Source organism: Choloepus didactylus, chromosome 18, assembly GCF_015220235.1.
Source record: "Choloepus didactylus isolate mChoDid1 chromosome 18, mChoDid1.pri, whole genome shotgun sequence".
In the NCBI taxonomy this organism is placed as follows: domain Eukaryota; kingdom Metazoa; phylum Chordata; class Mammalia; order Pilosa; family Megalonychidae; genus Choloepus; species Choloepus didactylus.
The window spans coordinates 61,077,918-61,089,530 of record NC_051324.1 but is presented as its reverse complement, the minus strand read 5'-3'; the positions used below and the strand labels follow the sequence as shown (position 1 = coordinate 61,089,530).

Sequence of the window (11,613 nt, the reverse complement as noted above, 5' to 3'; positions counted from 1 at the left end):
TGGGGTAGGGGACACAGGGTGTTGTGACTTACTTCTCTTTTCTGGATATTGATAAAATTCAATTTAGAAATTTCTGTTTTCAATGCTATCCAAAGGGGCCTATGAAAAAATGCTGACACTCGTGGGGTGCCCCTGGGCTCCACACTGTTTTAGGGAAGGCCCAGCAAACAGTTGGGATGGGGTAAAGCTGGTAGAGCTCAAAGCTAAGCAGCCTTTCACTCTGCTGCCTCTTCAACTAGAATAAAACAGACCTGGTGAGAATCCTGCCTCTAAAGCTCATTAGTTGTGTGGCCTTGGGTCCCCAAGTTCCTTAACCTCTCTTAAGCCCATTTCCTTATCTGTAAAATGGGGATAACAGATATTTGCTAAGGAACATAAGGTGCAATCACAGCACCTACCTGGCAAACAGCAGGGACTTCCATCTTCCATAAATAGGTTGGAGGATATTCCCGGGCCTAGAGGACAGATCTGAAGATTGAAAACAGAAAGGAGCTGTCAGAAGGGCAGAAACTCTCACATGTAATTATGCTTCAGATTCACAGTGGTGAGGGCACGGGATGGGAGAGATGTGAAGCCCAAATTCTTGAACCCCACTCTAGAGTGGCTCTTTAGGGCCTGGGTGGGGCACAGGAATCTGCACTGAGGACTTATTCCCAGGGGATTTGGAATCTTGCGCTTCTCCTAAGTCACTGCGAGTAACTCTAGACAGTGCTTTAAATCTAAGCTGAGGGGTCAGTGTGATGTGTGGAGCCCTTCCAGCACTGGCCTCCAACTGGGACGGTATATTGTCCCTTTCCCCCTTGCCCAGTGTTTTCTGCATCTGCCCTTGCATTCTGCCCCCCTCTCCTTAATCTCTTTCCTTCTCTGACTTCTTAGCCTTCTCTCCACCTCTTGGTGCACTCTCCCTGTCCCTTCACCTGCAATACCTTTTCCCCTGCTCACCTGGGAAGGCTCAGTTCAAAAGGGGCCTCCTCCAGACTCCCCTGTCTGGTTCCATAGCAGCACCTTCCCAGGACGCATTGCTTTATTCAGCTTCTCAAAAGATGTAAAACAAAATGAGAACAGGGTGACAAAGCTAGCAGATTCTGCAGAAAGATGAGGAGGTAAGAGAAGACCAGGAGCGGGGGCTCCTAAAAAGGCAGATGAGAGACTTCTCTGGGGTTCCCACAGCTCCTGCAGAGAGCAGATGTGGGAAAATTCCATGGAATAACTGGACAATAGCATGTGCTCCACTGGGGAGAGAGCATCATGCTTGTGCCAAGCCACCAATGTTCTCACTGGCTCCCCCAGCGAACAACTTGACGGATTCCCCAGACTCAAAAGTGCCAGTAATGGCCAGAAATGCTCTCTCTTTGCCAAGAAACTGGATTTCCTCAGTATATCCCTTCCTACCTTGTTTAAAATGAATTTAACTTGTCTCTATGTCCTCCTGCTCCATCACTGACCACAAAGCCCCTTGAACGCGGTCTGATCTATCCAGCCTAAAACCTAGGACGGACAGTTCTCATTCCTGGAAAGAGAATTACTAAAGCAGGCGCTGGGTCCCCGACTTTCCCTGGAGAGGCCGATGGAGCACAAGACCTCGGGCCTAGGTCAGCAGAGCATGCTGCCAAGAACTGGGCTGTTCCCCAGCCACCCCTGTAAGTCCTTAGAGAGGTACCTCCCACCGTTCTACCTACGCGATACTCAGGAGCCCGTCAGACGAAGGCCTGCATGTGTAGGGTGCCTAGGAGCATGGCGCCTGCTGTCAACCCTTGCCCTAAATGAGAAACGTCATGTTTTACAAGATGAGAGTAAGTGGGCCCTTGAGCTTCCCATGCCGCGCAGGGATGATGGGCCGACCACAGCAGAGCGCCCACGGGGACCTCAAGGCGCTCCCCTGGTATAAGGTGTGGTCAAACAAGGATGTGTTTCCTGCAAGCCGCCAGGCGCGAGGTCCTAACCTGGACCCGGTCCTAACTGAAGCCGAATAGAATAGGCGTCGTTGATCTCATTTTACAAGTGGGCAACCTTCGCCTGAGGGAGGCGAAGAGCTGGCTCCAAACTTAAGCAGATGTTGCTGAGGCCAAGAGGTCAGGGTCTAGTTTGAGAAAGACCCCGCGAGAGGTGGCCGGCACTGGGGGCGCGCGGTGCTCGGCTCTCAATGGTGGGCTTATCTCTGGAGCTTGAAGCCTCCCACATCCGGGGCTCCCGGCGCTGGCCCCGCCCTACGACTCCTACGGGTCTCGCGATTGGCTCTGCGTGCCGAGGGCGGGACCGGAGCGCAAAACGAAGGTCTGGCGGGCCCTGCTTCCTGTTGTCGGTGGTCGAGAGGCCGCAGCTTCCGGTCAGTCAGCAGCTGTGGGTGCTGCTGCGGCCCGGAGTGTCCCGCGACCCCTGCTCTCTCCGTTTGGTGAGTCCGGGGTCAGGGGGCGAGGAGGGCGGCGGAGGGGCGGCGGGACTAAGACGCAAACGCGCGATGGGCATCCAGCCCTCACCGTGATCCGAAACCCCTGGCTGCCTGGAGACGGTCCGGCTTCAGAGCCCCCAACACTTCCCGGTCCAAACTTCGCCACTCTCCCTGGACCTACTCCGCCCCACTCCGCCCCTAGCCTTCGACCCGCACTGCCACTGCTGCGTGGTCCCTTCCATCTTCTCCCATGACCTGACTCCAGCCCTTACCCTATCCTCTCACTACCCCTAATGCATAAATGCAGCTTCTCCCCTGATCCCACTCTAAGTCCAGTCCCAACCTCAGTCTCGGACACATCCCCCTGCTTCCCCACAGCAAACCTCATCCTCTCCCCTCAATCTCTCTGGCAGTGCTAAAGCTCCACTCAAACTTCCCCAGACCCACCATTCTGGTTTCCCTCCTCTGGCTCAGCCTTTTTATCCCAATCTCCCCCACCTCTCTAGGTCTGAGGTCTGCTCATCCCAAACACATCACCTCGGTCCCACTCTCATTTAAGACCCACCATCAAAGTAGGTGCCCTGTTGAACTCACCCCTTTCTTCTTGATAACTCTGATCTCAGCCTTCTCCTGGGTCTTATGTGTATTTTCTTCTCACAAACTCAGTCCTTAACTTCCTAGCCCACTGTATATTTCCTCCACTTTATAACTCCAGTCATCTATCCACTTCCTACCATCCTGTGGACACCCCATCCCTAAGTCTTTGCTTAACTGCCCCCATCTCATCCCTAAGTCTTTGCCTAACTGCCCAGTTCCTACCAGCCTTCACCCAGTCTTCTCAAATATAAGGTCTCTGTCCTTTCACCTCTGCTGTCTCACCCCAACTCTTCATACTCATTCTTCTTTTGACCCAGTCCCCATTCAACCTGAGCACTTGGTGCAGAGCCCCCTGCCAACTTCACTAATTGCCCCTCAGCAGCCAAATCTAAATGGTTGCTCAAGAGCCAGGCAGTTAGCCACTGAGCAGCTTGATTGGGTGTGCACAGAGTCTCAGTTGGTAAATAAGTGTTGAGAAACAATAGAGTATTTCTCCCTCTCTCTGGGGTTGGGGCTTTCCCTAGGTGTCTGGTCCCCTGTATCTGTCCTCAGGAATTGGGTTTCTAGCATTCACATTAAATTACTTGGCTGCTGGAATGGCAGGCCTCATCCCAATGCTTGGGAGGTGAGGGATGGTCACTCATCCAGTTCACTTGGCCTGGGGCAATGGAAGCCATCACTTCATCTTGCTGGTGTTCTGACCCTGGAGAACCTCAGGCAGTGCCATAGTGTGAGTTGGCCATGAGGATAGAGCCAAGTCCATGTGCATCGTCCTGGCATTTGTAAGGACACTCTCCCAGTGCTCCTCCCTGCCAAGGCTGATTGCCAGATCAGTCCCAACGCTGAACACAGGGTAGGCATTGGGTGCCAGGGATGATGTCACATGTTATGAAGGGTATTGGGCAAACTGAGGCCTAGGTGGGTACAGAGGCTATTGAATCACTTCCTCCTTTTGCAGGTGCTCCCACTGAATTTTGGCTGCTTATAGTTACCCATGATGAAGGCAGGGAGCCAAGTTATCTCAGAGTAGCTCAGGCAGAGGGACATTCTTGAGGCACGCTCAGCATTTACAGTGTCTTGGGGCTTTTTGGTGCACATTCCCTCTGACTTCTGGTCACCTAGCTTGAGAAGGGTTGGCCATCCTCATACAGTGTGTTGAAAGGGCCCCAAAGGGAACACATTGCCTTTGCTTGCCATTTCACCATTATTGTCTCATTCCTTTGAGAAGTGAAGGCTGTTCTACCTTCACTAGCCCTCTGTTATAGTGAACAGTTTTCAGCTGATAAGCAGCATGGTTTAATGGAAAGAGCTCCATAATCACCCCATCACTTATAAGTAGTGTACTGTAACTTCCCATAGTCTATGAAATGGAGACAACAATACCTGCCCTGTGCCTTACTTTTATTTTATTCAACAGTTCATTCAGCAAGTATTTTTTTTTTTTTTTTTTAGCACAACAGTGTGCCAGGTGCTGTTCTAGGCACTGGAAATGCAATGGTGAATGAATCAGGCAAAGTCCCTATTTACATTCATTCACAATTTGGTCCTAGCTAGAATCCTGTGGTAAATGGGACAGGAATTTTGGGGCAGTGGGTATAATTGGATGGAAGAAAGGAGGAAGGAAAGAAAGATACCGAGTGTTCACCAACTTCACAGTTCTGCCCTTGCCCACTAGCCCTTGGCTACATTCTAACCCTACGGCTGGTATTTAATTGCTTCAAAGGCTTAGTCTCCCCCACCTCTTATAGGACACTTGTCCAAAAATCCAATTTTCTTCAGGTGGAAGGGAGGTACTGTTTACTCATTCAGCACTCACATGTCTGAAAGATCATCTTTTCTGGACTGATAACTGTCATTCTTTTCCAACTGAAAGACATGGCTCATCAGTTGGTACAGGAGCTGAGTGGCTTAAACAGCAGGCTGTTTTAAACAGCCAGGTACACAATTTAAAAGCCAGTAGAGGGAAGGCTGATGGGAATAGCTGTGGAATCTCTTAACGAGAAGAATTTGCTGTTTACTGATGAGCTGAATGTTTTGAAAACCCAATTTAAAGTGGTCATGCCAGCTATCCATTTCTTCTTTTAATGTAAGTCTCATATAAGCCATTCTTGTTTGTTTTCTTCCTTGGTTTCTGGAGGAAGTGAAATTGAACATGTATAGAAGGCCAGGCAGTATAATGAAAAACAACCAGGATAATTCCTTCCTAACTATGTTTTGGGACATTTAAGAAATGACAGCTCTGATACTTGGGTCCAGTGGAAAGGATCTGGGCTCAGTTGGGTGGGGCTATAGATCTTATTGGCAAATTAGTTTTAGGCCTTATTTGATTGCAGATAAAATGAAACTTTTGAGTACCTCTTAAAATTTTCATAAGTAGTAAGTTTGCCTTAAACTCCATGAGCCAAAAACCTGAGACAGTTTGGAATGAAGAATCTGGAGAACTCTGGAGTATTCTGCCCCTTACCTGAGGCCCGTTTCTACTGAGCCTCAGTTTTCTCAACTGTAAAACAGGAATAAGCATCCTTCTCTCACAGGATCATTGTAAGAATTAAATGAGGTTAGAATATGCGATTAGAAAAGCTTGTTTAGTTCACCCTGCAGGGCTCTGTAAGGGTGAATCCATACTTAGGGGTGAAGATAGATAGACGTAACCCCTGTGTTACATGATGTGGAGTTTTTCTAAAGGGCAGAACTCACCTTTTCCCGTGGTAGAGTTTTTTGAGAGGTATTTGGTGTCATTGCCCAAATTTTCCCCTTACTTCCTTCAGCATAGGTTTCCTTGAAGCCAAACCTCTTTGCTTTGATTCTTGGTGTCAGTGAACAAAGTTTTGAGGACAGAAAGTGAACCCAGTTGCATACGATGGTAATTCTGGGGTCTGGCCTACTCAGGTGAAAGATGGAGTGCTGGCCAGCAGTCGAGGCCCATAGCTCTGTCTGATTCCACAGTGATTTCTTGGGCCTAGACCATCAGATTCCTGCCTCTGAGTTGGTTTCTGCCTCCCGGATGCATTATGTAACAGATGTGCTTAGGTAGAGTGCTTTGGCTTCTTACAAAGAAAGGGACGTCTTGAATTGTGGCCTGAATCCCAAGGCCTTGGTCCTGTTTTGTGAATTGTCAAGTGGCTGCTCTCCTGGATTCTTCTGAGCTGTTGCCTTTTTCTGACCCTTTGTTTTTGGAGTCAGTTACTTGTCTGGTCCTCCTCTGGCCTCTCTTATCTTCAGGGTACTTTAATTTGGCAGATGATTTCTTGGCCAGAGCACCAACTTACTAACATCCCCTCTCCATAATTACTCTGCTATTCTCAAATTAATTAGTTAGTGAGGCCTTAATGGAACAAGGCTGTTATTTAGATTGTTGAGATCCATGTCCTGGGGGCCTGGCCTGGCTAGCTAGGGAGGGGCAGTTTCAGAGCTTGAGGGCTCTTTCTGGAAGGGCAGGCCGGAGGGAGAGGCCTTAGGCCACTGAAATTGCTGAGTGTTAGAGCTCAGGGTCTTGGGGCCAGAGAACCTGGACTCTGCTGGGCAACTTCCCTGGGCTGCACTTGGTTAGCCTTGAAGGAACCTAAGCTCTGGGATCAGACACTTTTCCAGGGGTGACTCTGGGGTGGGCCTGTGCTGTTTGTTTGACCGCAGCCACACTCCCTTTCTTGCCTTCTTGGTCGCTAAGTATGAGCTGGTCCCTAGGGGAAGGCCCTGAGAATTCCTGGCTAGGTGGGAACAAAGAAAGCGGTAAAGGGTGTGGTCAGACAGGGGCTGCATCCATGGCAAATGCTCCTCCTGGCGGTCTGTCACATCCTGGCTGGAGCTAGTCTGCAGGGGCCCTCTATACATTCCTACCTCCCTCTCTTTGTCTCTCTTAGAGAGGTCCTGACAATGGGTCCTTTTTATCATCTACCAACCCAAGAGGCCAGGGATTGAATCAGAAAAGAAAAACATTTTCCCAGTGAAAAAAAGAAAAAAGCATTTAAGTAAGTATTGTTTGTATGTTTGGTATGTGGGTGGCCACATCCACGGGGATCATAGGTACCATCTATTGAGTGCCTGGTCCATATCAGGCCCTGTGCCAGGCACTTCTCATGCATTCACGGTCTCTGACAGTCCCTGAGCATGCCCAGCTAGTTAATGGCAAAATGGAGATTACAGCTTTTATTGGTCCTGTTTGTTATAGTGCCTGCAAGTTAAAGTTCGAGACAGCCAATTAGAATTTAAACAGCCTTTATTAGCCGGCCGGCGACTGCTCAGCTTGACTCCCTCCGCACAGGGAATTCAGTGAGCAGCCCCGACCTGTGTGCGCCAGTGCCTTATGTAGACAGAAACCGTATCCTAGAAACGCAAGCAAGCTATTCTAACAGAAGCAGAGTTGGCAGTTAGCTCTTGATTACAAAAAAAAACAATTTTACAGAGAGTTTCACTTGGAACTGGTACAGTTTTTGGTTGTCAAAGAGTTACAAAGAGTTTCACTTGGAACTGGTGCAGCTATTGATTGTTAAAGGGTTATGCTTGGCTGATGTGTGCAACCGCAGTTTCGCTTCCTTTAACTGGTACAGTCTCACTCCTCCCTCCTCATGGCCTAATGCCGTTTACACAACATTTTTGCTTTGCAGATGTTATAGGATTAAGGGGAAAGGGGACCCCACTTCACTGTTTAGATGCGTCTTCCTGTCCCATGCAAGGCAGATCATTGTAGCCTAAAGGAGAAGCAGAAGTGTAGCAGCAGAGCCCTCCCCTTTTGAAGCTGTTTCAGTTGTACTTTTTGCTGCTGACCTGCAGACTAGGACCAGGGCAAGAGGCAGAGGGCCTGTTGCAGAATCAGGCCCTGAATGTGAATTCTGAGCCCCTGCTTCCTGGTGCCTATGGATCCTTGGTGCCTTCAGCCACAGCATCTCCTTTCACTCCCCTCCCACTCCTTAATCCCACAGGATCCTGGCTTTCTATATTGGCATTTGGAGTTAAGGGCCCTTACTGCCCACTCCTTGGGGCAGGTCCACCCATGGATCACTGGACTCCTTACCTCCTGAGGTCTGAGCCCTCTGACTTTCTTCCTTTCTTGTTTCTTTCTTTATAATCCTCTCTCCAGGTTTTACTTTTGTATTCAAAAGACCTTTTGGTTGCAGTTTGAGTGAAATCAGCTGAGTCCTACTGCCTGCTGGGTGGGACTCTGGGTAGAGAGTTAAGTTGAGAGCTTGCTCATCTGGCCTCTGTCTGTCTCCCAGGTATCTTGTGATTATCCACAGGAACTGCTGCACCAGTGGAAATGCTCTCTGGTGGAGAATGGCCTGTACCCCCGGGCTGCCATCCCGGTAGGTGGGCAAGAGAGGATCAAGGGTGGAGAAGGGGTGCAGAGAGACAGCTATTTTGCCTATTTTTTTCTAAGTTTGAAAGGAAGGGGCACCATCCAAAAAGAGAGGGCTTGGGTTGAGGAAAAACTATGGGAGAAGTAGATGTCACGGCCGAAGGACTAAACAAAGCAGGGCTTTTGCAGCCGAAGGACTAAAGAAAACACCGAACACATTCTGAGACATGAGCTTTTATTTTGGGGGTTTACCTACAGGGTGAGAAGTTGATCATGTTGCCCTGAATTCAGGAACTTCTCTGAATGGATTCAGGAGCTGCTGTGAACAGCGGCGGGTTCAAAGCTTAACATGAAGATACACTGCAAAAGCAGGGGGTGCTGGGGAGTGCTTTATGGGGTTAGAACAAAGACATTCAAATGGGTATGAGAGGAGCAGGGGTCTTGTGATGTAGGGAGGAATCAATTGTAGTCAACAGGGAAGAGGGGAGGATTATAGATTATAATAGTACCTCAGGGAGTTTCGGGGAGGAGATAGTTTCAGGAGATTACATTTAGTGCCAGAGGCCTGATTTTACAAGGAGAGTAGGTCAAACCTTAACTGTCCTAGGTTAAGCAAGCTGCTGCGTGCAGTCTTCAAGGCACTTGGGGATGCTCCTGGGCCCGGGGCTGCCACACAGCACCAGACAGGGAGGGCAGGCGGCTGGCAGTCTGCAATCTGAACTTCTGGTTTTCCTCTCCCAGTGCACTGAATTTGCCAAAGGTATGTAAAACATTTCTGGTTTCTAGATACAAATCAGCTGCTCATTTCTATAGTTTGAGTTTTCTTCTTTGAACCATGGCAGAAGTGTGAGCTAGTTTTCAAAGTTCTCAGGGAGCCACTTGACCATCCAGACCTCCAGCTAGTTTTAGGCAGAAGCCCAAGCAGGCCAGCCAGGGCACCTGTGACGTCACTCAGGAGGCTCAAGCAGTGAACCTAGACGTACTTTTCCAGTAAAAACAACACATTTGCTGCCTGTCACTGTGAATATACTATTAAAACAAACAAACAAAAAAACCCAACTTTATGACCATCCCCATTCAAATACCCGCTTACCTAATTGATATTCTGGGGTAAGAGGTTTGAGAGATTAAAAAGATTGAGTGTTGAAATATACTAATTTTTAAAAAACTGCTTACCAAGGATAGTGAGCTCCATTCACCTGAAATGAAGATTACTTTCTAAAATGACGAGTACTCGCTTTTCCTTGAAAATCAGTAATTTCCCATCAGATACCGGGTTTCTAAGTTGATTTTTAGGAGCCTCAGGGACTTGCTCCCGGGTCTTCCTAAAGAAAAGCAAAAGCTAATTTCTATCCACTTTTAACAGATTTTGTTAACAATAGTGTACTTTTTTTTTTTTCCCATGGCCCAGGATCTGTTTCACTTGAAATATTCACACTCAAATCATAGGGAAAATGCTGGGTTCTTCATACTCAAAAAGGCAATTTCACTGACCCGCCAGGAGGACACTTAGTGGTGAAAGGTTTGCACTTACCCATTAAGCCTCCCTCCATTCCCTAATGCCCCTTGACCAAGAAGGGAGCTTTGCAGGTGCCCGGGCAGCATGAGGGACACTGTCCCTTGGCTGAGGAACAAGCCAGGGAAGCCAGTGGATGGCCCAGAAATCAAACTCATGACCCTGGCCTTGGTCCCTCTCAACCAGGCTAACAGTCAAAAAATAAAAAATAGAACAATCAAAATTGTGCTCATTCCTAACAAATATTTTCAAAATTATGTTTATGGGGAATCCTGGGGAAGTTTTATGAGATTCATCTGAGGAGCCTTTATCCTTTTTATTCAGGGGGTATCACTTTGTACAAGAAAAATCAAAGCTGATGGCTGTCACACTGTGCGGGTGTCTGAGCTTGTACCTCGGCTTGCCAGGCCTGGGCCAGGGGACCTGATATCACCCCCTGGGGAGGGTAGTAGGTACGGGCGTGAGTGCCCTCTGCAGCCCCCCCGAGCCTGGGGAGCGAGGTCAAGGCAGCTCCCTTTTCCTCACCCAAAATGCCACTGGCAGGGGAGGCTTGCCGGAGGAAACCGCCTTTCTCCCAACTGCCCTTTCCCCACTTCCTTATCTTACCCACTCACTCCCTGGTGCCAAGGCCACTCCTGCCACCGCCAGCGCGCATGCCCGTGGCCAGAACTACCCCCGCCCCGCTGCAACGGTTCCGGCGTTCTCTCAGAACCAATCCTAGCCCCTATCCCTTCAATATTGCCATTTAAAGCTACTTCACCTCCTTTCCAGCCCTGCCCTTCTTACCAGCCTATATAACCTGTAATCACCCCTGAATAAATCTCTTTGGCGCATACTCCTACTGGATGAAGAGTGTCTTGTCCCTATCGCCGCCCTCCATACCTTGCACGCCTCCCGCCGAGGACCCCGGCCACGTCCTCCGCCTCGCCCTCGCCTCCGGGAAAGAGCCCCCGCCGCCGGTACCCCTTGAGCAGCCCCGAGAGCTGAGGGCTCGGCTACCGGCCGCCTCTCCCCCTAGAAGCAGTAACCGCGACCGCACACTGAAAATCTCTTTCCTTAAAGAATTTCTGCCCTGATATGTCTGCAGATACATGTCATGAAAATCATTTAAAACAGAAACCAAGGAGTGTTGTTCCACATTTTGGCATCTCCATTCATGTCATTCCAGAGGCGGCACCACCCAGATGGCAAATATGTTCTCAGAAATGTGCAAAAGTGTGTAAGAAAACTCTCCAGGGATCTTAGGGTGGGGTGCTGAATAAAATGCAAAGAACAAAATAATATTCTGTATAAAAAAAGTTGTTTTTCTTTCCTCTCTTTATTTTTTTTTCTTGGTGGGAGAGAACTGGGAGTGGTGTCTCTGTTTTTCTTCATTGTACACCAAACCCCTAAAGACCACAAATAAATCCCTAAAACACACACATTAATGCTAATACAAGCAGAAGAGAAACTGTTAAACAGGAAAGGAGGCAATGAAAACTAAAAGATTTCTGCCTTACATAATATTAAGGTGAGCTTACAACATTTAAGATGCTTATCTTGTTGATAAGTACCTCAGTCAGGAGCAGCCAAATCCAAACTTGGCTCCCAGGAGCCCAGAGGAGCCCCAATGGAGGGTGTTGGGACCAATGGCTGCACTAGAGTGGCCATCAAGCCATCCTAAAGCCACCCCAAACAAATGTACAATCTAAGGAAAACCAGGGACTTGTTATACAAAACTAGCTTCAAATAGTCAGCCCCTTCCAGTCAGTGACTACCCCTAAATGGCCCCCAAGTAGACACAAAGTAAAGTCCCCACCCACTTCTATCCAGAGACTG

The 11,613-nt window shown here is 48.7% G+C and overlaps 1 long non-coding RNA gene across 4 annotated transcripts; it reads left to right on the top strand.

The window, feature by feature from the left end:
• Window positions 1-2,256: 2,256 nt before the first annotated feature.
• LOC119514508 lies at window positions 2,257-11,076 on the top strand. 4 transcript variants are annotated; one of them, XR_005212842.1, is made up of 3 exons: window positions 2,257-2,392; window positions 6,847-9,039; window positions 10,858-11,076. It is a non-coding gene; the product is annotated as an uncharacterized LOC119514508 (long non-coding RNA). The 4 variants fall into 4 exon arrangements; XR_005212843.1 differs by lacking the exon at window positions 2,257-2,392 and having other exon boundaries at window positions 2,420-6,954; window positions 8,200-9,039; XR_005212841.1 differs by lacking the exon at window positions 2,257-2,392 and having other exon boundaries at window positions 2,420-9,039; window positions 10,883-11,076.
• Window positions 11,077-11,613: the final 537 nt, after the last annotated feature.